The 25,152-nt window shown below is 35.3% G+C and overlaps 1 long non-coding RNA gene across 1 annotated transcript in view; it reads left to right on the top strand.

Annotated features, from left to right (window-relative positions):
• The first annotated feature begins 10,094 nt into the window (after positions 1-10,094).
• Positions 10,095-25,152, top strand: part of LOC134657591 (uncharacterized) — a 100,356-nt gene continuing 85,298 nt past the window's right edge. Inside the window, exon 1 of the long non-coding RNA XR_010097622.1 lies at positions 10,095-10,217. This is a non-coding gene — a long non-coding RNA (uncharacterized LOC134657591). The remainder of the gene's footprint in view (positions 10,218-25,152) is intronic.

Below are 25,152 nucleotides of genomic sequence, written 5' to 3'. Positions count from 1 at the left end.
TGATATATCATTAGAATCCTCACGTCATCCCGGGTGACATAGGCTATGTGACGTCATTACAAAATCAATATGGCGGACTTAATACGCCATACTACGCAACCTTAAGAAAAAAATATCTTGCAAACCTATCGTGTAGGGTATCAAAATGTAAAGCTTTGAAAGCCGAGTAATAATATATATGCAACATGTTGGTTTAAGTCTAATTTTGAGAAAGTAAGAATTTTCAAAATATGTTAAGAAAAGCAAATCCCATGAAACCATTTATTATTATTGAATCGGAAAATAAAAGGAAGGTTTTGACCGCCATTATACTACTTAAAGTTTTTAACACATGTTTTAAAAGCAACCAAATGGGGTCGTATCTCGTCGCATAATAATTGATTGTCAAATTCTTCCCATTATTTTTCTCAAGCTGAAACAGAAAGTATTTTCGAAAATATTTTGCATAGGTTGTGTAGAAAAGAGTAGGTTAGGTTAGGTTTCTTTTATAAATTGTCAGAAATGTTAACAGTTTCAGCACAATAACAATTATGCGAAATGAGTTTTATGCGTAACATTACATTAGGACAATCAATTATTATGGCGGTAAATACTGGTGATGACTGTAAAACGTTGCAGGCGGATATCGACAGAGTCGTACAGTGGAGCAAGAAAAATCTTCTACAGTTCAATACCAAAAAATGTATGACTATCTCTTTCTCTCGGGCGCGTACTCCCATTCAAAATAGTTATAAGGTAGATGGAGATTTGATGGTTAGAGTCTCAGAAGTAAGGGATCTAGGAGTCACTTTTAACACTGAGTTAACGTTTCGAAATCACATTGTGAATATTTGTAAAAAAGCATTCAGGAATCTAGGTTTTGTACTAAGGACGGCTAATGGATTCACAAATATGAAGGCTATAACATCTTTGTATAATGCGTTGGTTAGAAGCCAGCTAGAATACAATGCTGAAATATGGGCTCCACACGAAGCAAAGTATATTTTTATGTTAGAGCGGATACAGAATAAGTTTATTAGGTATATGTATATGAGACAATACGGCGTCTATCCGTTTTATCCGCTGATGTATCCGACATTGTTTATTTTAGGCATGGTCGGATACAATCAGCTGAAAGTCAGAAGGGAGCTAGCACTCGTTACATACATCTTTAAGCTGCTTAGGGGAAAAATATACAATGCGGATATATTGGGGTCGGTGGGTATTTGTGTTCCGCGGGCTTGCGTGGCGCGCCGTCAGCCCGGGCTACTGGCCGTGCCGCGCGCGCGCACCAAGCTGCTGCGCGAGGCGCCGATGACGCGCGCCGTGCGCACCCTGAACCTAATAGCCTCGCATATAGACCTACTAGCTGTTGCCCGCGACTTCGTACGCGTGGATTTGTATATTTGTGGTTATAAATTCTACATTAGCTTAGAACATTATGCAGCAAAAGATAGCAGTAGGGACGGTTATTCATTTGTTAATTATTAAGTATACAACGCATGAGATTTGTCTTTCACAACCTGGCTACGAAGTTTCAAGCCCCTAACTGAATAAAATTGTTCTCGATAATCTCGATATAATCTCTCTCAACCCCCAGAAGATTTTCAAGTTCACTATTTAATAAAACCTACTACCTAACTACCTATTTACGAAGTTTGAAGTTCCTAGCTTTAAATAAAATTTGAACGCTCTACCAACTCTCAACCCCTGTTTAAACTTTTAGGGGATGAATTTTTAAAAACGCTGAAATTACTTTTCTTGTATTGTAATAATATGCCTTTATACAACGATTAAAGTCCCGCACTCCGATAAATATTTGGGTTCCATACAAATTTTCGACCCCCTTCACCACCTTGGGGGATGAATTATCAAAAACTCTAAAATTAGTTTTCTTTTCTCTTAATAAATTACCTTTTTACGAAGCTTCAAGTTCCTAGCTTTAAATAAAATTATAACCTATACAATCTTTCAACCCCTTTTTAACCCTGTTATGGGATGAATTTTTAAAAACGCCGAAATAAGTTTTCTTGTCTTCTAATACTATGGCTTTATACAAAGATTTAAGTCTCGCACTCTCAAAAATATTTGATCTCCATACAAACTTTCAACCCCTTTTTCACCTCCTCGGGGGATGAATTTTTAAAAACGCTGAATAGGTTATTTTGTTTTTTAATAAAATACCTTTCTACGAAGTTTCAAGTTCCTAGCGTAAAATAAAATTTGAACCCTATACAAAATTTCAACCCCTTTTGGACCCTTATAGGGTATGAATTTTTAAAAACGCTGAAATTACTTTTCTCGTATTCTAATAATATGTCATTATACAAAGATTCAAGTCCCGTACTTACAAAAAATATTGACCTCCATACAAATTTTCAACCCCTTTTTCACCACCTTAAATGTTGAATTTTGAAAAACGCTAACAATAGTTTTCTTCTCTTTTAATGAAATAACTTTTTACGAAGTTACAAATTCGTAGGTTAAAATAAAATATAAACCCTATACAATCTTTCAACCCCTTTTTTAACCCTTTTAAGGGCTGAATTTTTGAAAACGCTGAAATTACTTTTCTTGAGAATTAATAATATGGCTTTATACAAAGATTCAAGTCCCGCAATCTAAAAAATATTTGATCTCCGTACAAACTTTCAACCCCTTTTTCACCAACTCGGGGGATGAATTTTTAAAAACACTGAAATTTGTTTTGTTGTTTTTTAATTTAATACCTTTTTGCGAAGTTTCAAGGTCTTAGCTTAAAATAAAATTTGCACCCCAAGACAAAGTTTCATCCCCTTTTTTACCCCCTTAGGAGTTGAATTTCCTAAAACGTCGCAATCTCTTTTTTTTGCAATCGGATATTATGCCTTTCTAAAAAGTTTCAAAGCATTTGTAATGGATTCAAACTTTCAACCCCTTTTTAACCCTGTTAGGGGATAAATTTTTAAAAACGCTGAAATTACTTTTCCTGTCTTATAATAATATACCCATATACAAAGTTTAAAGTCACACACTCACAAAAATATTTGATCTCCATACAAAGTTTCAACCCCTTTTTCACCACCTTGGGGGATGAATTTTCGAAAACGCTGAAATTAGTTTTCTTATTTTTTAATATAATACATTTTTACAGAGTTTCAAATTCCTAGCTTAAATAAATCTTGAACCCCATACAACCTTTCATCCCCTTTTTAACCCTTTTAAGGGATGAATTTTTAAAAACGCTGAAATTACTTTTCTTGAGTTTTAATAAATATGGCTTTATACAAAGACTCAAGTCCCGCACTCTCAATAATATTTGATCTCCGTACAAACTTTCAACCCCTTTTTCACCACCTCGGGGGATGAATTTTTTAAAACGCTGAAATTAGTTTTCTTTTTTTTTAATTAAATACCTTTTAGCAAAAGTTTCAAGGTCCTAGCTTAAAATAAAATTTGCACCCCAAGACAAAGTTTCATACCCTTTTTAACCCCTAAGGGTTGAATTTTCTAAAACGTCGCAATTACTTTTTTTTTGTATTCGGCTATTATGCGTTTCTAAGAAGTTTCAAAGCATTTGTAATGGATTCAAACTTTCAACCCCTTTTTAACCCTGTTAAGGGATGAATTTTCAAAAACGCTGAAATTACTTTTCCTGTCCTATAATAATATACCCATATACAAAGTTTAAAGTCACACACTCACAAAAATATTTGATCTCAATACAAACTTTCAACCCCTTTTTCACCACCTTGGGGGATGAATTTTCAAAAACGCTGAAATTAGTTTTCTTATTTTTTAATATAATATATTTTTACGGAGTTTCAAATTCCTAGCTTAAAATAAATCTTGAACCCCATACAACCCTTCACCCCCTTTTTAACCCTTTTAAGGGATGAATTTTTAAAAAAGCTGAAATTACTTTTCTTGAGTTTTAATGATATGGCTTTATACAAAGACTCAAGTCCCGCACTCTCAATAATATTTGATCTCCGTACAAACTTTCAACCCCCTTTTCACCACCTCGGGGGATGAATTTTTAAAAACGCTGAAATTAGTTTTCTTGTTTTTTAATTTAATACCTTTTTGCAAAGTTTCAAGGTCCTAGCTTAAAATAAAATTTGCACCCCAAGACAAAGTTTCATCCCCTTTTTTACCCCTTTAGGGGTTGAATTTCCTAAAACGTCGCAATTACTTTTTTTTGTAATCGGCTATTATGCGTTTCTAAGAAGTTTCAAAGCATTTGTAATGGATTCAAACTTTCAACCCCTTTTTAACCCTGTTAAAGGATGAATTTTCAAAAACGCTGAAATTACTTTTCCTGTCTTATAATAATATACCCATATACAAAGTTTAAAGTCACACACTCACAAAAATATTTGATCTCCATACAAACTTTCAATCCCTTTTTCACCACCTTGGGGGATGAATTTTTGAAAACGCTGAAATTAGTTTTCTTATTTTTTAATATAATACATTTTTACAAAGTTTCAAATTCCTAGCTTAAAATAAATCTTGAACCCCATACAACCTTTCATCCCCTTTTTAACCCTTTTAAGGGATGAATTTTTAAAAACGCTGAAATTACTTTTCTTGAGTTTTAATAATATGGCTTTATACAAAGACTCAAGTCCCGCACTCTCAATAATATTTGATCTTCGTACAAACTTTCAACCCCTTTTTCACTACCTCGGGGGATGAATTTTTAAAAACGCTGAAATTAGTTTTCTTGTTTTTTAATTTAATACCTTTTTGCAAAGTTTCAAGGTCCTAGCTTAAAATAAAATTTGCACCCCAAGACAAAGTTTCATCCCCTTTTTTACCCCCTTAGGGGTTGAATTTCCTAAAACGTCGCAATTACTTTTTTTTGTAATCGGCTATTATGCCTTTCTAAGAAGTTTCAAAGCATTTGTAATGGATTCAAACTTTCAACCCCTTTTTAACCCTGTTAGGGGATGAATTTTCAAAAACGCTGAAATTACTTTTCCTGTCTTATAATAATATACCCATATACAAAGTTTAAAGTCACACACTCACAAAAATATTTGATCTCCATACAAACTTTCAACCCCTTTTTCACCACCTTGGGGGATGAATTTTCGAAAACGCTGAAATTAGTTTTCTTGTTTTTTAATATAATACATTTTCACAAAGTTTCAAATTTCTAGCTTAAACTAAAACTTGAACCCCATACAATCTTTCATCCCCTTTTTAACCCCCTTAGGGGTTGAATTTTTCAAAATCGCTTCTTATCTCTTGTACACTTTACAAATGCAACCTAGTGTGCAAATTTCAACTTTCTAGCTTTTGTAGTTTCGGCTCTGCGTTGATGAATCAGTCAGTCAGTCAGTCAGTCAGTCAGTCAGTCAGGACACTTGCATTTATATATATAGATTTTCATGTACTACGAGTGAATTCACTAAAGTAGCTTTAATAACTCTTTGTTATATTGAATAGGTAAAAATATGATTTGTTAGATATAGGTACTTGTGTATTTGTATGTAATATTTTGCTACATTATCGCATTGGGTGCAACCTGTAATGATAATTGTATGTGTGTAAATAAAAAAAAAAAAAAAAAAAATTATGCGACCCAATATGGACCCCAACCTATGTTCCAAATTGCGCTAATGGAATCGAAATGTGTACGTATAACTTATATTTATTAATCGATACGATTGTAGAGTCCGTCTAAGCTAACTCTGCACCGACTTTAACAGAAAAAAGTGTGAAAGTATCATTAATAACCTGTTTTTTTTTGTAAAAATCTACATTTCTTCATAGGCCAAAGGCCGAGCTGCATACCCTACACGAAGGCCCGGGGCGTAAGACAGACCCGGTGCGCGCTTTATACAACATCCCCGAGTATTCTAATTGCAAAGGCCGAAAGCCGAGCTCCTCGCAGTGCCGATTCAGTGCTCGGCGGCACTGCCGAAGGACTGGAGCGTAAGGCAGGTGCGTGCTTTTTTTATCTTCCAAAAGTTTCTTAATTGCGAAGGCCAAAGGCAGAGTTCCGCGTAGGGCCGAAGGCCCTTAGCCAGGCTCAGTGCGCGCTTCCAACTTCCCCAAGCATCTCAATTCCGAAGGCCGAGCTCCGCGTAGGGCCGTAAGGCCCGGAGCGTAAGCTAGGTGCGTGCTTTTTGTAAGATCCCCAAGTTTCTTAATTGCGAAGGCCGAAGGCCGAGCTCCGCGTAGGGCCGTAAGGCCCACAGCGTAAGCCAGGTGCATGCTTTTTGTATCTTCCCCAAGTTTCTGAATTGCGAAGGCCGAAGGCCCGGAGCCAGGCTCGGTGCGCGCTTATAATTTCCCCAAGCATCTTAATTCCGAAGGTCGAGCTCCGCGTAGGGCCATAAGGCCCGGAGCTTAAGTCAGGTGCGTGCTTTTTGTATCTTCCCCAAGTTTCTTAATTGCGAAGGCCGAAGGCCGAGCTTCGCGTAGGGCCAAAGGCCCTCAGCCGGGCTCGGTGCGTGCTTCCAACTTTCCCAAGCATCTTAATTACGAAGGCCGAGTACCGCGTAGAGCCGAAGGCCCGGAGCGTAAAGCAGGTGCGTGCTTTTTGGAACTTCCCCAAGTTTCTTAATAGCGAAGGCGAAGGCCAAAGCTCCAATTAGGGGCCAACGGCTCGAAGCGACCGAGAGAGGATCGTTTCCACGCAAGCTCGCGTCCATGCTTACTAGTTCTTCAAACACAGAAAAATATTACAAGTATATAAATGATAAAGGCCGAAGACGGAGCTCCACAAAGGGTCAAAGGAACTTTTACAGCTCGCTATAAGCCCACATATTTTATGCTGGTACTATTAACCTAAATCGCAGTAATATCTATCAGATGCCACAACTTTCGCTCAAATCCGTTGATTAACTGATGAGGAGGTAATCACGTAAATAAACCTCCACGAGTGTTACTTTAGATCCGAATAAATCAGCGTCATCTGTGTCAGAATTAGGTACATGTAATTCTGAGTAATGGCTTCCATGTATATTATCTAAATATCGGTATTGGGTCATTCTCTCATTTCGTGCAAATCGGTGAGATTCTCTCGATTTGTAATTTTTTTTTTAAATGGTAAACTTTTGAGTTTCGTCAATTTGTGGATTCATTTATTAACATTTTTCTGCTAAAGGCACCTTTGTAACGTTATTACTTTTCATTTAATAAGGCTACTGGTAATGAACTACGCGCTGGTAATGAATTCGGCCGAGATGGTAATTTTATCAGTGGACGGTAATGAAACAAACTTATGAAAACGAACATAAAAAAACTGTATTTCAAGAAAATTAACACCAATTAAAATCAACAATATTAAAAACATGTGTCTTAAGCACTGCGGAGATGATCAAACCGACTTGACATACACTTGGGGTTGACAATCTCAACTTATAATGTTCAAGCTAGATGGTACATTTACCATTTACTTATCATCATTATAAGTCGAGATTGTCAACCCCAAGTGTTTGTTAAGTCGGTTTGATCATCTGCGCACCATATCACATAAAACATAGTTTTCAAATTTTTAAAAATTAGCATAGACAAAATATATTTAAATCATTCGCGTTTTGTACCTATGTAAAATTTTTTTTATCGTTTTAACCCTATAGTGTGGGGTGTCGTTGGATAGGTCTTTAAAAATAAATAGGAGTTTGCAAACAACATTTTTTGATAAAGTGAACCATTTCGGAAATAATAATTTAGAAAGAACAAAAAACGGTTATTCCTTCTAACTTTTGAAAAATCGATCCAAAAAATATGAAAAAAATCATAAAAATAGTGCTTAATAAACTAATTCAAACAAAATTAAAGCAAACTTGATAAGTTAAGCCGTTTATGAGTTATCGCTAAAAGTCTTCCCTTTTTATTTTATTTAAAAGCCTGGCAACCCTTATTTGTGACCGGATTTTCGCAAGCAACCCTATAACCACATAATAGTGACCGGAAAAAGGTAGGCAACCTAGTTGATTTATATTGTACAAGTTGTATACTTTCCATTGGAACTTATTTCGTTTGTCAGACAAATCGGTAAAATTTGAAGAAAAAAATGTTTTTTTTTCAAAAAATAATTAAAAATAGTCTTGACAATATTTCTTTAAGCAACCCTATTTATTTATGTTCAGGAACATATTTTCTTTCATAATATGTAAGTTTCATCCGTCAGACATATCGGTGAAGGTCGACCATCTTAGACTACAAAGGCTCCCCGGTTGGGCTCCCCTATTATCATATACAGTTTTAAATGTTTATAACAACGTAATATTTATAATAACTAAGCCTCTTTCCATTAAATGCACTGCCTCGAATATATTATCATTACCTTCTTAAGTCATTCATTACCTTCCCCAGTAAAATTGGAAGGAAAAGAAGTGAATGAAACCGATATGAATGAAGTTTTGGAAGTTTTTGTCGCCTACATCAGTTGGCATCAGACCTTAATTTTGCAGAATAAACCATCTGAAAGGCGACACTAAAACACTTCATTACGTATAATTATAATAATGTACACTTGCTACTTACTGTATAAATCACGCGATGGCGATGAAGACTAACGAGAACCACACTCCTTCCCGACCCGAGAGATCGTATATATTTTCGCTAACAGCGGCACACGGGCGTCCGCTACGAGATCACGCGGCCAACTGACTGACGAACAATGTGTTGCATCGGCGGTAGGCGCTATATACCCTCGCTATATAGCAAAATATAGCTAATCTATTTCTCGCGTCGGTAATGAAGAAATTACTTGAACCATACACTTATAAGGCTGTATAATTTTTATTATTTATTTCTAGCTTCTAATATTATACGATTTAAAACATAACTAAATAAGTCATTCATTAAACAAACAACGAATTTTCTATTTGTAGTATCTTAAGGTTAAAATGTAGGTCAAAGTTATATCTTCACGCGTTACATGTAGAGATGAATGAAAAAATTGGGTGTTAATTGTACATATAAAGAAAATACATACCTTTTTAGAATTGTTCATTGGAGAGACATATACTTTAGGCCCTATGTTACAACCTTGCATTAACAGATATTTGAAAACGCCACCACATTTTTGGTAAATTTCCGAAAACACCGATTTGCACGAAATGCGAGAACGACCCTATTATAATTTTTCAATACGTCTGGTTTTTGGGTCCGACCTATTTAGGTTTTCAAGCACGTTTCATGGTAACATATCAAAAATCAGCATGATGATACTTCCTTGAAGGAACTACATTGCCTTAAATCATAAAAAATATAGTTAGTTTGTATGATCACTAAAATGTATGAAATAAAAATAATTAATTAAAAATTAAAAAACACGGCTGCAGTATAAAGCGAACTGAAAGGTTAAAAATAATTTTAGTTATGTTAATTACTCAACTTAATGAATGTAGATTAGAATATAAGTGTTCAGTCAGGGTCATAAACAGCAAATGCAAAAGTTTAGGCTCATTTAGGATCGTGACTGTACCTGTATATTTTATTTTGATTGCAGTCGGGGACCTTTTAAATGGGAAAATTTTAATACATCAAGGTCCCCGACTGCAATTGAAATAAAATATGCAGGTACAGTCACGATCCTAAATGAGCCTAAACTTTTGCATTTGCTGTTTATGACCCTGACTGAACACTTATATTCTAATTTACATTCATTAAGTTGAGTAATTAACATAACTAAAATTATTTTTAACCTTTCAGTTCGCTTTATACTGCAGTCGTGTTTTTTAATTTTTAATTAATTATTTTTATTTCATACATTTTATGTAGAGACCTTTTCAGGTAACTTAAAATTGTACTTGTCTTCATGTAAATTCGACGAGTAGCTAAAATACACAAATTAAACAATAAAGCCTGTTTTCTTTACTGTTATTAGAATAAAACATGTAAAATAGTCGACGGAGTCTATATTCGGAGGCTCGAGATTTTTTGAGCTGCACTTAAAAAAGCGGCTAATTGCGAGTCGGACTCGCCCATGAAGGGTTCCGTATTTAGGGGATTTATGACGTATTAAGAAAAACTACTTACTAGATCTCGTTCAAACCAATTTTCGGTGGAAGTTTGCATGGTAATGTACATCATATATTTTTTTAGTTTTATTATTCTCTTATTTTAGAAGTAACAGGGGGGGGGGGGGGGGGGACAACCACTTTGGAAGTCTCTCGCGCAAACTATTCAGTTTAGAAAAAAATGATATTAGAAACCTCAATAAATATCATTTTTGAAGACCTATCCATAGATACCCCACACGTATGGGTTTGATGAAAAATTTTTTTTGAGTTGCAGTTCTAAGTATGGGGAACCCCCAAGATTTATTGTTTTTTTTTCTTATTTTTGTGTAAAAATCTTAATGCGGTTCACAGAATACATCTACTTACCAAGTTTCAACAGTATAGTTCTTATAGTTTCGGAAAAAATTGGCGGTGACATACGGACGGACAGACGGACAGACAGACAAACAGACAGACAGACATGACGAATCCATAAGGGTTCCGTCTTTTGCCATTTGGCTACGGAACCCTAAAAATACTCAATAATGGATTCGGTTCGGTACTTAAAAGCTCACAAATCCCGCAACCATCCCCTGAATTTCTTTCTTTTTTAAAAGAGAATCACTTGAGGATATGACTATGCGATATTAGCTATTTATTTTCTTGGCAAAAATAGACCACCATAATTCTGATCTCCTATCAAACTCAGCTGCCATATATCTTAGGACCAAGTTATGATAGCAACAACTTTAAAATCAAATGAAAATATGATTGTGAATCGCAGTCTCAATTTCATTAAGTGGGTGTTCTCAACGGAGATTCGACTCTTGGAGATTTAAAATTTAAGTGCGTATTTACGGATCTCGGTAAACAAACATAAGACAGTCGGGAACTCATCCAGAGGTCCTCAACAATTATTTTCCCAGCGAAATTACTTCACAAATGAGAATTTTATTCGACCGTGTCTTAAAAAAAGAAAATTTGAATAATAGGCGATTAGTTGTCTCTTTTTGTCATATTTTATATTGTCTTTTTATCTCGTACTGTAATTTGAAATATTGGCATTTATCAAACAAAGCGTATTACTCCATTGACGAATATAAAAGAGACAATAATATAATTTAATTTAATGCAATAATTATTTAATGTTTAGAATAAGGTAAGATTTATACATGCAGTTCATTGTTAAACTTACCAACGCAATTAAATTTGTATACCTAATGCTGGTAAGACATAGTGATAGGTACTAAGTAATTAATTGTAACACCTATGTACCTATGTTTAACAAATAAAAAATATTGATTGATTGAGGCTTGATTTACTTTGACGAGTTTCGAATTACTTACATTGAAAGTGGTCATTACATGGCATGTAAATTCTGTGTTTGGATTGGATAGTTCGAGGTACCACCTACAGTATTGCCAATTGCTAACCAAAACTTACTGGAGACCATACTTAAGTTTTCATACTAAGTGCTAAAAGCAGTATCAAGTTTTTAGGAAGGTGTATGAATTATTACTGCTTAAGTTTGTGCAAAGTAAACTTGGTCAGGGTCTAACACAACAAATATGTCACTGCATACGAAATAATTGTTTAATTTTATGTATTAGTATCTAGTTATAGTCCATGATTATTTCCGTTAATATGATCCGTTCCGTTTTCCTTACTATCTCCTGCCACTGGCTGCTCAGGTATTTACCTGAGAGGACCACAATATTCAATAAATTTGGTTTTTCATGTGGGTATTGGTTGCCTTTTTAGGATGTTACCGTTACCTAATTACCTATACCCAAGCTAGGACACGTAGAACACATTAATGGAGCCCAAATTGTATGTAAATGTGTTTAAATAATAATACAATAAGGTTAATTGGAAGACATCCCTTAAAGGGATAAGTCCGCCTTTGTACTAATGACGAATGTTGTTTTTCCTGTTTTGTTCTGATTTTTTTACAATAAAGTGTTTTACTACTACTACTACCCTACATTGTAGTAGCCAAAGTAGCGTTTATTTTTAAAGTATTATTTATAGTTTTAACCTTAGTTTTGTTCCAATGTTTAGACTAGGTACCTACAACACAATCATAGTATGTGGCGCCCAACGTGGGGCCCCTTAGTTCCGAAATTATAAAATAAGTCATTTTACACTATAGTAGAACAATTAGCATTTTTTAACCTATAGTTTTAACTTGGTCACATGCGTTTAATTGATATTTTTGTATTGATATTTAATATTTACACTACAACACATAATAAATGGCGCCCAACGTGGAGCATCTAATTTAGTTCCGGTAACGTAAGACTAGTAAAGTATGAATTACCCTATACTAGATTGTAGTAGGAAAAGAAGCATCTTTTATTATTGTTATAATTTTGTTACCAACGTTATTCACACAAAAAATGGCGCCCAACATGGGTCTTATGTAGTCTACCTCTACATTTACTTAATCAATTGTTTCTTAATTTTTTAACAAGCAGATACGTCTGCGAGCGATATTCCAAATTTTATATTAAAGGAAAAATGGAAACGTAACTTTTTCCATTTTCTCCTTTAATATAAAATTTGCAATTGTTTCTTTTCTTTTCTATCTTTTGACTGGTGAGCCAATAATGAGTATTCTATCTATCTATCTATGTAGTAGTAGGCAGTAATATAATACAAAGATAACTTCCTCTATAGTCAAGCTAAGGTTTTATTGCCTTTCCATAGTTCCCACATTGAACCTTCAATGCATCACATCTTTCCTACCGTATAATTTCACGCTCGTTAATTTACATGTTGAATAATTCCGGCCTCATAACGCTCGGATCGGGCAAAAGTGGCTCAAACGGTAGCAATTACTTAAGTAACACCTCGTAAAATTGACGCGGCATGATAAAATCACAGGTACGACCGTCATAAATATGTATACACACACGTTTTGATCTTATTCCAATGGCATAGGGTGTAGAAGTGTTTGCGTGTAAATGTAAACCACACTGTAAGGTCAGATAGGTACACGTAATATATTTAAGTGTCTAGTCCTACCAACTCATGTGACAAAATCAAGCATTGTAATTTGCAACTTTATTGTAGGCACAGTCAAAGTATTAAATATCGATAGTGAAAAAGTGCCAATAAAATTTATTTATTTATTATTTCAAATTGCACCTTACAGCTAATGCCAAAGCGGCACAAAGTGTTTTTTCAATTTCCTTTCATTCCTTTTGCTTTGTTGTGTTTCCATTTACTTATTCAGTTCCACGACAAAGAATAGTGTATTTCCATTTCATTGGAAGTGCATCGTTTTTTTTACAATAAGATGTAAAAATGCATTGCATAAAGCTTACTACATTATTACAATTCCCTACTAATAAATTAACTCTGTCTCTGCCTATCTGTCTGCCTATCTGCCTGTTACCTCTGACGATAAAACCACTGTACCAATTGAGATGAAATTTAGTATTTTGAGTCCCAGGGCTCTCTCTTTATATTCTCTGTCTATCGTCTAAAGAGTTTATCGACATAATCATTCTAAGAGTCTGAAACACAGATTGACATTACTAAGTTGTGAACTGAAACCCAAACTGTATAAGTTCTGAACTTGCCACATAAACTAACTCTCTAGTTTTTTTTTATAATATTATAAATGGGCTTACTCATAGCCACACACTAGCCGAGGCGAAGACGTGGCCTACGATGGAGCGAGCCTGCCCAGAAGGTGCCTGTTCACCCTTGATTATAGTTTATATACTTAAAGGCAGTTAACAAAGTGACAAACAGTCAAAAAGTTGGTTCACAAACTAACGTTAAAACCAGGCTCATAACGCCACTGCAAGCCGAGCAGGTTTCAATAAACTACGGACTCTAGAACTCTGCTTACAAAACAGCTGCGGTTGGTTTCAGCCTAAGCTCAGGGCTCGATTCGACATTACAAAATAATATAAGACGTTAACTTGAACTTTAGATAAAATAAGAATGAAATATAGGTTTAAATTAATAAATAAAATTTATTGTCTTTAACACAGAACATAATACGTGCTGCCTTGCAGCGCCATGACACAAGAAGGGGGAGAGCGAGAAGCTAATATACCTATCTCACACAGTACATATCCAACCTTATTACATTGTTTACAACACCCCCTTTCAATGTAATAATGTTTAACTAACATAATACTATTATAACCCTTTGACTAACATAAAATACTTGTAGCTTCAAACACTCTCAAAATTAAGAACACAACATAAACTTAATTAACCAGGCCACACATTTTCACAAACTTTAACAACATGGTATTTTTCAGGGACTTTGTGAACATGTCTGCCACCTGGTCTTCAGTCTTGACATATTTAACAATTACCTTTTTATTTTCAATTATTTCCCTAATAAAATGGTGTTTAATATCTATGTGTTTTAATCTTTTCACACTATTTGTATGAGCCACTTTAATAGCGGACTGGTTGTCACAAAAAATCACAACTGGGGACACATTTCTGAAATTTAAATCATGACAAATATTAATCAGCCAGCAAGCCTCAGTACCTGCCATAGTCAGGGAAACATACTCACTCTCCGTAGAAGAAATACTGACTGTGCTTTGCTTTTTAGAACACCAGGAAATCAAACAATTAGCAAAACTAAAACAATACCCAGTAGTAGATTTTCTGTCCCTCAGGTCTCCACCCCAATCAGCATCACAAAACCCTATAAGCATCTCGTCATTACATTTAAACACCAATTTATAATCCAATGTGTGTTTGATGTACCGCAGTACCCTTTTTAAAGCTGCTAACAACATGTCACTAGCCGAATCTTGATATCTACTTAATATGGACATAGCAGCGCAAATGTCAGGTCTTGTACCTAAAGCCGCATACATCAAGCACCCAATGATCTGCCTACAAATATTTTCTGTGCTACCTTTACATTTATCACCTTCAAGCACTTCAGTGTTGAAATTGTAGTCCATGGGGGAATTAACAGGTTTGCAGTCATCCATATTGAACCTTTTTAAAACTTTTTCAAGATATTTCTTTTGACATAACTCAGTAACATGACTTTCTAAATTTTGTTTGACATTTATGCCTAAGAAATCTGAAATTAAGCCTAAATCTTTCATTTCAAATTCCTTTTTTAACACTGCTTTTAACCCCATGACCTGCTTTTCATCAGTACCAAAAATCAACATATCATCAACATATAAAAGGAGATACATTTGTTCCTTACCTTCACATTTTGAATACAGACAGCAATCAGACTGAGACCTCTTAAAACCTTCCTTTATCATTACTGAGTTAAACTTGTCATTCCAATATTTAGGGGACTTTTTCAAACCATACAATGCCTTGTTTAACTTTACAATATTCTTACCATCTTCAAAAGCTCCCTCTGGCAATCTAATATAAACATCCTCTACTATTTCCCCATACAAAAAAGCCCCTGTCACATCCATTTGATGAACCGGCAGACCTAGTCTTGTCGCTGCTGCCACGAACAGTCGGAAAGTTGCAAGCTTGGCAACTGGTGCATAAATTTCATTCAGATCTAATTCACCGTTCTGTTCAAAGCCGCGAGCTACAAGTCTAGCTTTATATTGATTCGATCCATTATTTGATTTAATTTTGAAAACCCATTTACTACTAATTACCTTATCACTGACTTTTTTATCACAAATTGTCCAAGTGTTATTGTCTTTTAGGGTTTGCAGTTCCCTCTGCATTGCACTTTTCCATTCCAACACATTTGGACTATTAACCGCCTCACTATAAGTTTTAGGTTCCGTTTCATCGCTCAACACATTGTTACAATTACAGAAAACAGATGGTTTCTTAATCCGCTTACCTCGACCTAGAGGTTCTTCAGGTTCTCTTACCTCAACATTGTCATCACTGTTGTCAACCTGCAGTATACTGTCCTCAGCTTCCTGATAAACAGGGTCTTGATCGGAATCTGAGAGGATCTCTGTACTTACTTGAGTAGCATCATCGGTGGGTTGTACCTGGTCTACCTGGTGGCTCGAGTCACTCACTGCACTTTCTGCACTTTCATTCTGCTCTTGAGCGTCTTCTTCATCTTGATTTGGTACTTCACATGGTGTCAGTGACCCATTTGACCCTTTCGAGTTAGGCGAAGTGATCTTATCTTCAGTCACAAACACAATGTCTCTCTTCGTTTCAACTTCATTTTTGTTAGGAAAATAAATTCTGTAACCTTTTGTAGTTTCACCATATCCCACTAACAGGCCTCTTTCTCCTTTAGCATCCCACTTGTGCCTTTTCACCTTCGGAATATGGGCATATACTGTAGTCCCAAATACTTTTAGATTATTAATATCATAACTTTTGCCTGTCCATAACTCATATGGTGACTTTGACTCAATCCGACTTTTCCCAGTTCTATTCAATACGTAGGCGGCTGTGTTTACAGCCTCTGCCTACAGACGGATTGGTAATTCTTTAGATAATAACATGGTTCTGCCAGCTTCCACCAGTATACGGTTTTCAATCTCTATTTTGCCATTTTGTTCCGCTGTGTACGGAATTGACGTCTGGTGTGTTATACCTTTCGCTAAAAGGAACTCTTTGACCTCTCTGTTTAAGAATTCCGTGCCGCAGTCTGTTCTAAATATCTTCACACTGTTACCCGTCTCTTTCTCTGCTTGGTTAATGAAGTTCTTAACGCACGCCTTAATCTCATCTTTCGTTTTGACAAAATATACCCGCCTGTACTTGGAGTAGTCATCATTGAATACTACGTAATATCTAGAGCCTCCAATTGACGGTTCCTCCATGGGTCCACAAGTGTCTGCATGAATAATCTCGCATGTTCTCGTGCTAACATTTTCACTCGCTGGATAGGGCAAGCGGTGAATTTTGCCCTTTAAACAGTCCTCACAAGTTTGGGTTTCGGACTTGTTTACTTCGATGTTATATTTCTTGAGCACATCCTTCACATACGTCATGTTTTGGTGAGCCAATTTTTCATGCCACTCGTGTAAGTCCGCGCACTTCGTACCAGCCACATTAGCTGCGCATGTATTTATGAACCGAAAATCAAAATAATACATCCTTCCGCATCTCTCAGCAATAGCCATCAATTTATTTTCCTTATAAAACTTGCTTTTATTTTCGTCGGTAACAACAACATAACCTTTTGACGTTGCGCAAAAGATAGAAAATAAGTTAGTTTTCAAATCCGGAACGTGAAGTACGTTCTCTATGGACGTGTCAATCCAATCAGTACCATTCCATACTTGCACTGCCATCTGTCCGACACCGATTACACTAATTTTCGCGTTGTTTCCTACGACCACGAATTTATTATTTACTCGTGTATACGACGAAAATAGTTCAATATCACGGCACATATGCTCGCTCGCACCTTGATCGATAAGAAATCTCGCACTTTGGAAATGTTCACCATCGTCCACACTATCGACCACAAAAGCATTCTTCCCTTTGTCCTTTTTAAAACGACACTGGCTCTTTAAATGTCCCGGTTTGTTACAAAAATAACACCTTAAAACTTGACGACTGTCCTTGTTGTGATGCGTATTCTCCGTTTTATTATATCTGCACTCACTTTGATAATGTCCGAGCCTGTTACAAGAATAACATTTCACAGTCTTCTTGTCCACCTTCTTTGCCACAAAAGCCGACGTTGATGGCAAATTCTTATCCTTCTCTTTTATTCTCTCTTCCTCTATCAGCAGTCTAGCAGTTAAGTTATCATATGTCTGCTTGTCGTCCGGAGCAGACTCCCACGCTGAGACGAAATGTTTGTAGTCTTCAGGTAAAGACATCAGTACCTTCGTTATTACAAACTTGTCTGAGATAGTTTCGCCCAACTGTTTCAAATGATTTTTCATTTCCTGTATTTTTGACAGGAACACGGACATTTCCGTACCTTCCTCATACTTAAACTGGAAGAAACGCTGCTGAACTATATGAATACTAGTTTCAGATTTCTGCTCGTACACACTCTGTAACTTGGTCCACATCTCTGCTGACGTCTCGCACGACATGATGTGCAACATGACTTCTTCTTTCATCCTAGTCACTATCAGCGCCTGTGCTTTTGCATCTTGTGACTCCCAACGAACACGTTGTTTTTCATCTTCGGGCTTTACTGTCGTCCCATCCACTATCTTGAAAAGACCTTGCCCTTTCAACGATACCGACGTCTGGAACTTCCATACGTTCCAATTCTTGGAACCTTCCAATTTAATTGCAGCCCCGACTGCCCCGATCTGTGTAGGATCCATTTTCTCTTCCATCCTGTAGGCCCTCCTTCCTTGAACGAATATTTCGACCAAGTAATTTCCTTCCCGGTGCGATAATTCAAAATGGTCGCCGCCCCGCAAACCGGTATTTTCAAAAATGTTTTTGCACTACAGTTTTTCGACCCTTTAAACCTATATTTATTAATTCATTCTAGTTAGTGGCCTGGGCCCATAACCAGATAAAATAAGAATGAAATATAGGTTTAAATTAATAAATAAAATTTATTGTCTTTAACACAGAACATAATACGTGCTGCCTTGCAGCGCCATGACACAAGAAGGGGGAGAGCGAGAAGCTAATATACCTATCTCACACAGTACATATCCAACCTTATTACATTGTTTACAACAACTTTAAATTAATCTTTTTTATTTATTTCTATGTAAAGTCAGCATCAATAGCAGCGAATGAAACAACGCGCCAAAATTATCTGCCATTTTTGAATACTTTTCCAAATATGTAGATAATTTTTACAGTTCGCGTTCATAATGGTAAATGGGCATCTTCTAAAATAAATATTGAAAACCCCAGGGGCGTATTTACCCTAGGGCCAAGGGGGCCATGGCCCGGGGCGGCAGACCACGGGGGGGCGGCGAAGCCGCCCCCTCGCGGCTTTTTCTGGGCGCCTTTTATAATCAAACTTAGCTATATATTTTATCATATTTTAATTGACATTTAAATTAATAAACAAACGAACACTTCAAACTCCACCAATTGCTTAAAATATCTACCAACAAGTACCTAAATTAAGCAACATTTTCGTTCAAGAAGTATTAGTACGGCGTAACTAAAATAAAATGTTACGCGGCAGTCTAGTCCACGTCTAGTCTAGTCAAAAATTTTTGGACTTCAATTTCATTTCAATGAATTTAACCGCAAGTTGTTACAAGTCCATATTTTGTTGGTTTCCACGTTTTGATATTTTTACACAGTACGCAAACACGTAGTAAACGCCAGTACCAAATGTATGGGATAGCATTTTCTTAAATTTTGTATGGACATCAAAAACGCAGTAATCCACCTGAATATGACAAAAGATATGCGTAACAAAGTTTCAAACGTTGCGGTTTAGAAAATTTGGGTGAACAAAATGCTGTAACAGTATTTGTTTTCTTCTTGTAAGCAATTTAGAATGCATTAAATGTATTGCCAAAAATTTTACCACACCCTTAAAAATGACTTTAATGGCATCTTGTAAATTCTTGTAAAAAAAAAAGTTAATTGCACGACATTTCAAATGTATACTATAAAATGTGAAGATATTTCCGGGATTCATAAACGAAAATAAAACATCTATTATGATGATTTGAATTATTAAAATCAATATGAGCATTCTTAAGACCAAACAAAACACATAATCTTTGTTTAATATTCAAGAACATAATTAAATCTTATAATGTTATTGTAAAACCAACTAAAAAATAAGAAGTACATTTTGGAAAAGACATAACGTAATGGGAGATCAAAAGTTAACCAAAGTATATCAAAGTAGTTTGGTTAAAAAAGTGGTTTCTACATTTTCTTATAAAATAAAAGTCCACTTTAGACAAAACAAACTTTCACCAGATACCATAATAAGACCAAATTTTATTTAAGTACCATAAAATCGATACACACACCGTAAAATATTGCAATTTCACATGCTTACAATTGAAAATAAAATACTTTTCTTAAATAAGAACAATCACTTTAACCAAAATCCCCGTAATATTTTACTTAATTATAAACATGTCGACTCACTTTTCACCCCCCGAACCGCACTGAGCGACGGCGCAAACGTTGGAGTAATATCCGCCATAGCCGCGTTAAAACGAAATAAGGCGCAGGAGTTTAAACCTTACGCCCTACAACAGTGAAGTAATTATTAAGTGGTAGTTTTACTTGATCCTTGTAAACGTAGTTAAAATCATGTCTCTCAAATTTTAATAGTATGTGAATTTGTGTTAAACCACTACTCGACTAAACATTATTTCCCGCCAAATAGCGTAACTGCAAGACATTTACATTTATGAGCGGCAAACACGTAGTTAGTAACCTACATTTGCGTCAGAACAACGGAGGTTGTAAATGACAAAACTAGAAATTGTATGGAATTCAAAGTGCTGTAAATACAATGATTTAAATTATTGAGTTTTTTTGCTATTTACTGCGTGTTTGCAGAGTAAATTTAAGAAAAACGAGAAAATTTGTGTTCCTATTTTCCCCATTTTTCATCATATTGGCACGTGGTTTTGACCTATCGACGCAGAAAAAATTGGAGATTCCAAAAATGCAATAAACATTTTTTGACCTTGTGTGGGTTACTACGTGTTTGCTTTTCGGCGTCGATATGTAGAAATTGCATTGCGCATTTTTCTTTGCACCGCAGTGACTAATTGCAGTGCAGAACGATCATTTTCTGTACTCAAAAGAATAAAAAATTATCTACGTTCCACTATCAGCGAAGAGCGCCTGAATAGTTTAACTCTTCTTAATATAGAAGCTGAGCTGACAAACGTTTTATTTAAATTACGACAGCGTCAATGATGATTTTGTCAACCAATTTGTACATAGGAAAACAATGTAAATGCCTATGTGAGTAAATGGTAAAAGTTTAGTTTTTTTTTTCACACCCCATAGGTACTTGTTGCAGGTTTATCTTCTTAAATAAAATACTTTATCGTCACTGATGAAGGGGGGCGGCAAATCAAAATGGCCCGGGGCGCCAAATTTGTAAATACGCCTCTGGAAAACCCGATTCTCACGGATCCTGGTGTTTTTGGGTTCTTTCAACTCAGAATCACTAGCATATTCAATCCTGATGATAAAAAAATGTCTCAAAAATTTGTATGAAAATTGTACATTCCACTACGTCACAAGTGAAAAATTCTCTCATAATAAAACGTGACGTAATGGAATGGACATTTTGGGACATCTTTTTTTAATGTAAGGGTGGAGAGTGCTGTCGATTCTGACTATTCTGAGTAGAATGAGCCCAAGAATGTCCAGATTTGAAATAATCTTTCGATATTTATTTTAGAAAAAGCCCAAATATTACTAAAATGGTAAAGGGAACTCACCGAATACCGTCCATCTAAACACTGAACAGAGCCAGCTGGCGAGTGACCGCCTATTGCCGTAATTGGCTTTCGGCCAAACTAGATTAGCCGGGAATTATCACTGCGCGAGCGTGGTTTATTGTAGCGATGAAAGGGTGTGGTCGTTGAATAATTATCGTAGGTGCTTACACTAAGTTCTTCTTGAAATTATCACGGAAAACTATATAACACGTAGAAAACGTAAAAAACATACATTATGTACAACAGAAACAAATAAAGTAAGATACACCAAATAGGATGCCACCCAGCATGAGCAGTGTCTGGTTTTCGGGGCAACCCAAAATTAAAAACTAAAACTTAAAACTAATACATAAACACAACAGACAGAATCAGAACAAGACAGATTAGACATAACATGTGTAAGAAAGAAAGAGAGAGAGACAGCGAGATAGAGTCGACAAATATTTCTTATTGTTCACAATTTTTTTGAATATGTCCGCTAAGTTATAAATCTTGTTGGGTTGTGAGTAAATACTTTTCTAGGTTGTACTTAAAAGAGGTAACGGATTTGATTAACGGACACAGGATATTATCCAATCATCTCTCAATCCCTAAATAATCTTTGTAGTTGAGATTCTCTGTAAACAACAAGTTTTAGCCCAGCAATATTGTTCTTAGATGTTTGTTTTAAGACGAGGCTTTAATGTTTTAATTTAAATATAGTATTTACAGTAATCAAGAAAACTGCAGAACAAAACCACCAACCACTAAACTTGCTATAAGTTGCGAAATAACTTGCTGCGAGTAATTAATTAATCAAGAATCCAATATGCTAAGTAACTTACTCACCCTGCTGTCAAGAGAATATATGATAAGAGACGGGGAAGTACAATGGAGATGGGCGTTTTTTTTTTAAAGTTGTCCCCTACACTTTTTTTTCAAATTTGGGATTTTTTATGTTATTATTTCTACTCAGAATCACGAGCTCTTTCTATCCTAATAGGAGACAAAAAGTGTCCCAAAATTTCCATACATTTTTCGATCTTCCCATTCCGCGACCGCCATACAAAGTCTATGAAAAATGGTGACATCAAAACCTTAGGACACTTTCTTTCTCCTATTAGGATAGAAAGAGCTCGTGATTCTGAGTAGAAATACCATAAAAAATCCCAAATTTAAAAAAAAAGTGTAGGGGACAACAAAAAAAAACGCCCAGATACGAAAAATTATAGGAGAATGATGGGAATATTTCTCACAAAGAGGGATTTTTGCTTTCTAAAAGAGGGTGTGACAGCAGGAAATCAGAAGGTAACAAGAGATATGGGGCCCGATTCAGATTTTGAACTACGAGCTATTAGACATCACCAAGATATGTCAGTGTCAAACAAGTGTCAAAAGTGACGTTTTTTGTTTGAAGAAACGTCACTTTTGACACTTGTTTGACACTGACATATTTTGGTGATGTCTAATAGATATCTAATATTTGACATATCTTAAATTTCGAATATGGCTGATGCGCACGCTGCGCGAAACTTGTGACGGAAGATATGGCCGTTACGGGGGTTTTTTAGGGTTCCGTAGCCAAATGGCAAAAAACGGAACCCTTATAGATTCGTCATGTCTGTCTGTCTGTCTGTCTGTCTGTCTGTCTGTCTGTCCGTCTGTCCGTCCGTATGTCACAGTCACTTTTCTCCGAAACTATACTGTTGAAACTTGGTAAGTAGATGTATTCTGTGAACCGCATTAAGATTTTCATACAAAAATAGAAAAAAAAACAATAAATTTTTGGGGTTTCCCATACTTAGAACTGAAACTCAAATTTTTTTTTTTCGTCAAACCCATACGTGTGGGGTATCTATGGATAGGTCTTCAAAAATGATATTGAGGTTTCTAATATCATTTTTTTCTAAACTGAATAGTTTGCGCGAGAGACACTTCCAAAGTGGTAAAATGTGTGTCCCCGTCCCCCCCCTGTAACTTCTAAAATAACAGAATGATAAAACTAAAAAAAAAATATGATGTACATTACCATGTAAACTTCCACCGAAAATTGGTTTGAACGAGATCTAGTAAGTAGTTTTTTTTAATACGTCATAAATCGCCTAAATACGGAACCCTTCATGGGCGAGTCCGACTCGCACTTGGCCGCTTTTTATGTTTTATCTCAATTACTCTGAAAAATACATACTTTTGTTTAAAAAAAATCTAGTTAAGTTATTATAGGTACTGCTGTAATGCAGGGTAGCGATATAAAAATAAATAAAAATTAGACATGATTTTTTTTCTATCGCGTCAACTTTTAACCTTCTAAAGTTTTGGTTGGAGTCTTTCCAAATAACTATTTTGGTTATGATAATGCTTTTACATAAAAATTTGTCGAAGGTCTGCTATAAATGGGTCGAAAAGATTTAACCTAATGTTATCTCTTATACGCGAATACCATAAAATGAAAATGCACCAAAAAGCCCAACCCATCTAGCATACTCGTATAGTCACAATCCGGTCATCCTAAGGGTCCCTTCATAACATTTACCGTATTATTTCTCATACTTGTAAGACTCGGAAGTAACCCGTAATATTGAGGACAGTGCTATCAACATCGCTTAGCGAGCATGTAATTTACAACTCGATTTAAAATATTCCATTCGTTCAGCCTAATACGTCTTTGTAATAATTGAAAACTTGATTAAATTCTAATTTTACGCTAAAGACTTTTTACTTTTTTTAAATTACCTGCCTACTATTTTTAATTTGAGTGTAAGCTGTAGATTGTGTGTTAGTTATAGTTAGTATAAACTCATCAGGCCAGCACTTGCGAATGCCCTACTTTACCTATATTGACTGTTGTTTAATCAGGTTTCGAATCGTTGAAGTATACTAGAGAAAGTCCTTGTTATTCATTTTATTGGCGATCGTAATCGTATGTTAGTTCCGTGACTAGGTTTTTTTAACTAAAACAACCATAGCAAAAATATAACTAATAGTCATTAAGAGCCCTAATTTTTTAATAAAAATCTCATTTTCCAAAAAAAGTAGCTAGCCCTTATCTTGGCAAGGCTCAAAATATCTTAAATATAAATAATTTTTTAGTTTTTGGTCACCTATTGAGCATTCTAGACTATAAAAAAATAAGGAAAAAAATCCAAGGTTTTCCAGTTTCGGAAAATCATATGTATCATATTTGATACAATGCCAATCCCTCGACAAACCAGTTACCTACTTTTTAGAAGAAAAATTTGGATTATAATAAAAATAAAACATGTAGTGCAACAGAAATCATCATTTATTGCTTATTAAATGCAATCTAAAGCATCAGATGACTATTATACCTGTAAAAATCAATTATATCCACGAATACCTGATCAAATGGAAGAAAAATTTGATCCCGTAAAGTTTAAAAAAACTCGTCAACAAAAAGCAGTCTAAAATAGGAAAAGTAAACAAATAAATAAAAGTTAAAAAAAATATATTTTTTTTACTTAGGGGGCATTTTTGGGCATACACAAAATTTTCCGCGCTACGAGCTACGGCGTAGCAATAATGCTACAGCGTACGAATATACAGTTAAAAAAACATCTATTACTTTAAAAAAATCAAAGTTCAACTACAAAGTAACTAAATAATACGACAACTAATATGACGTATTTGAAACATGTTTTTTAACCCCACAAATATAAAAAATGTTTAAAAACATGTAAACCTATTTTGATGACAACTTGGCAATGTATTAAATGTAATACAATCCTTTTGAAATGTACATTTCTGAGTTCTTGGCAATGTATCAAATATAATACATAACAGTTTCATGTAAGATTCTGTGTATTAAATGTTTAAAAATCGACCGCAATGGAAATATTTATACACTAACAGATAGTTAATGCATCACAATGTAGATTATGGGAAAATACATATTAATATAAGAA

The sequence above is a fragment of the Cydia amplana genome, chromosome 20, assembly GCF_948474715.1.
Source record: "Cydia amplana chromosome 20, ilCydAmpl1.1, whole genome shotgun sequence".
NCBI classification, from domain to species: domain Eukaryota; kingdom Metazoa; phylum Arthropoda; class Insecta; order Lepidoptera; family Tortricidae; genus Cydia; species Cydia amplana.
Note: the sequence above shows the minus strand (reverse complement) of the source record. Positions and strands in the feature narration are given on the sequence as shown.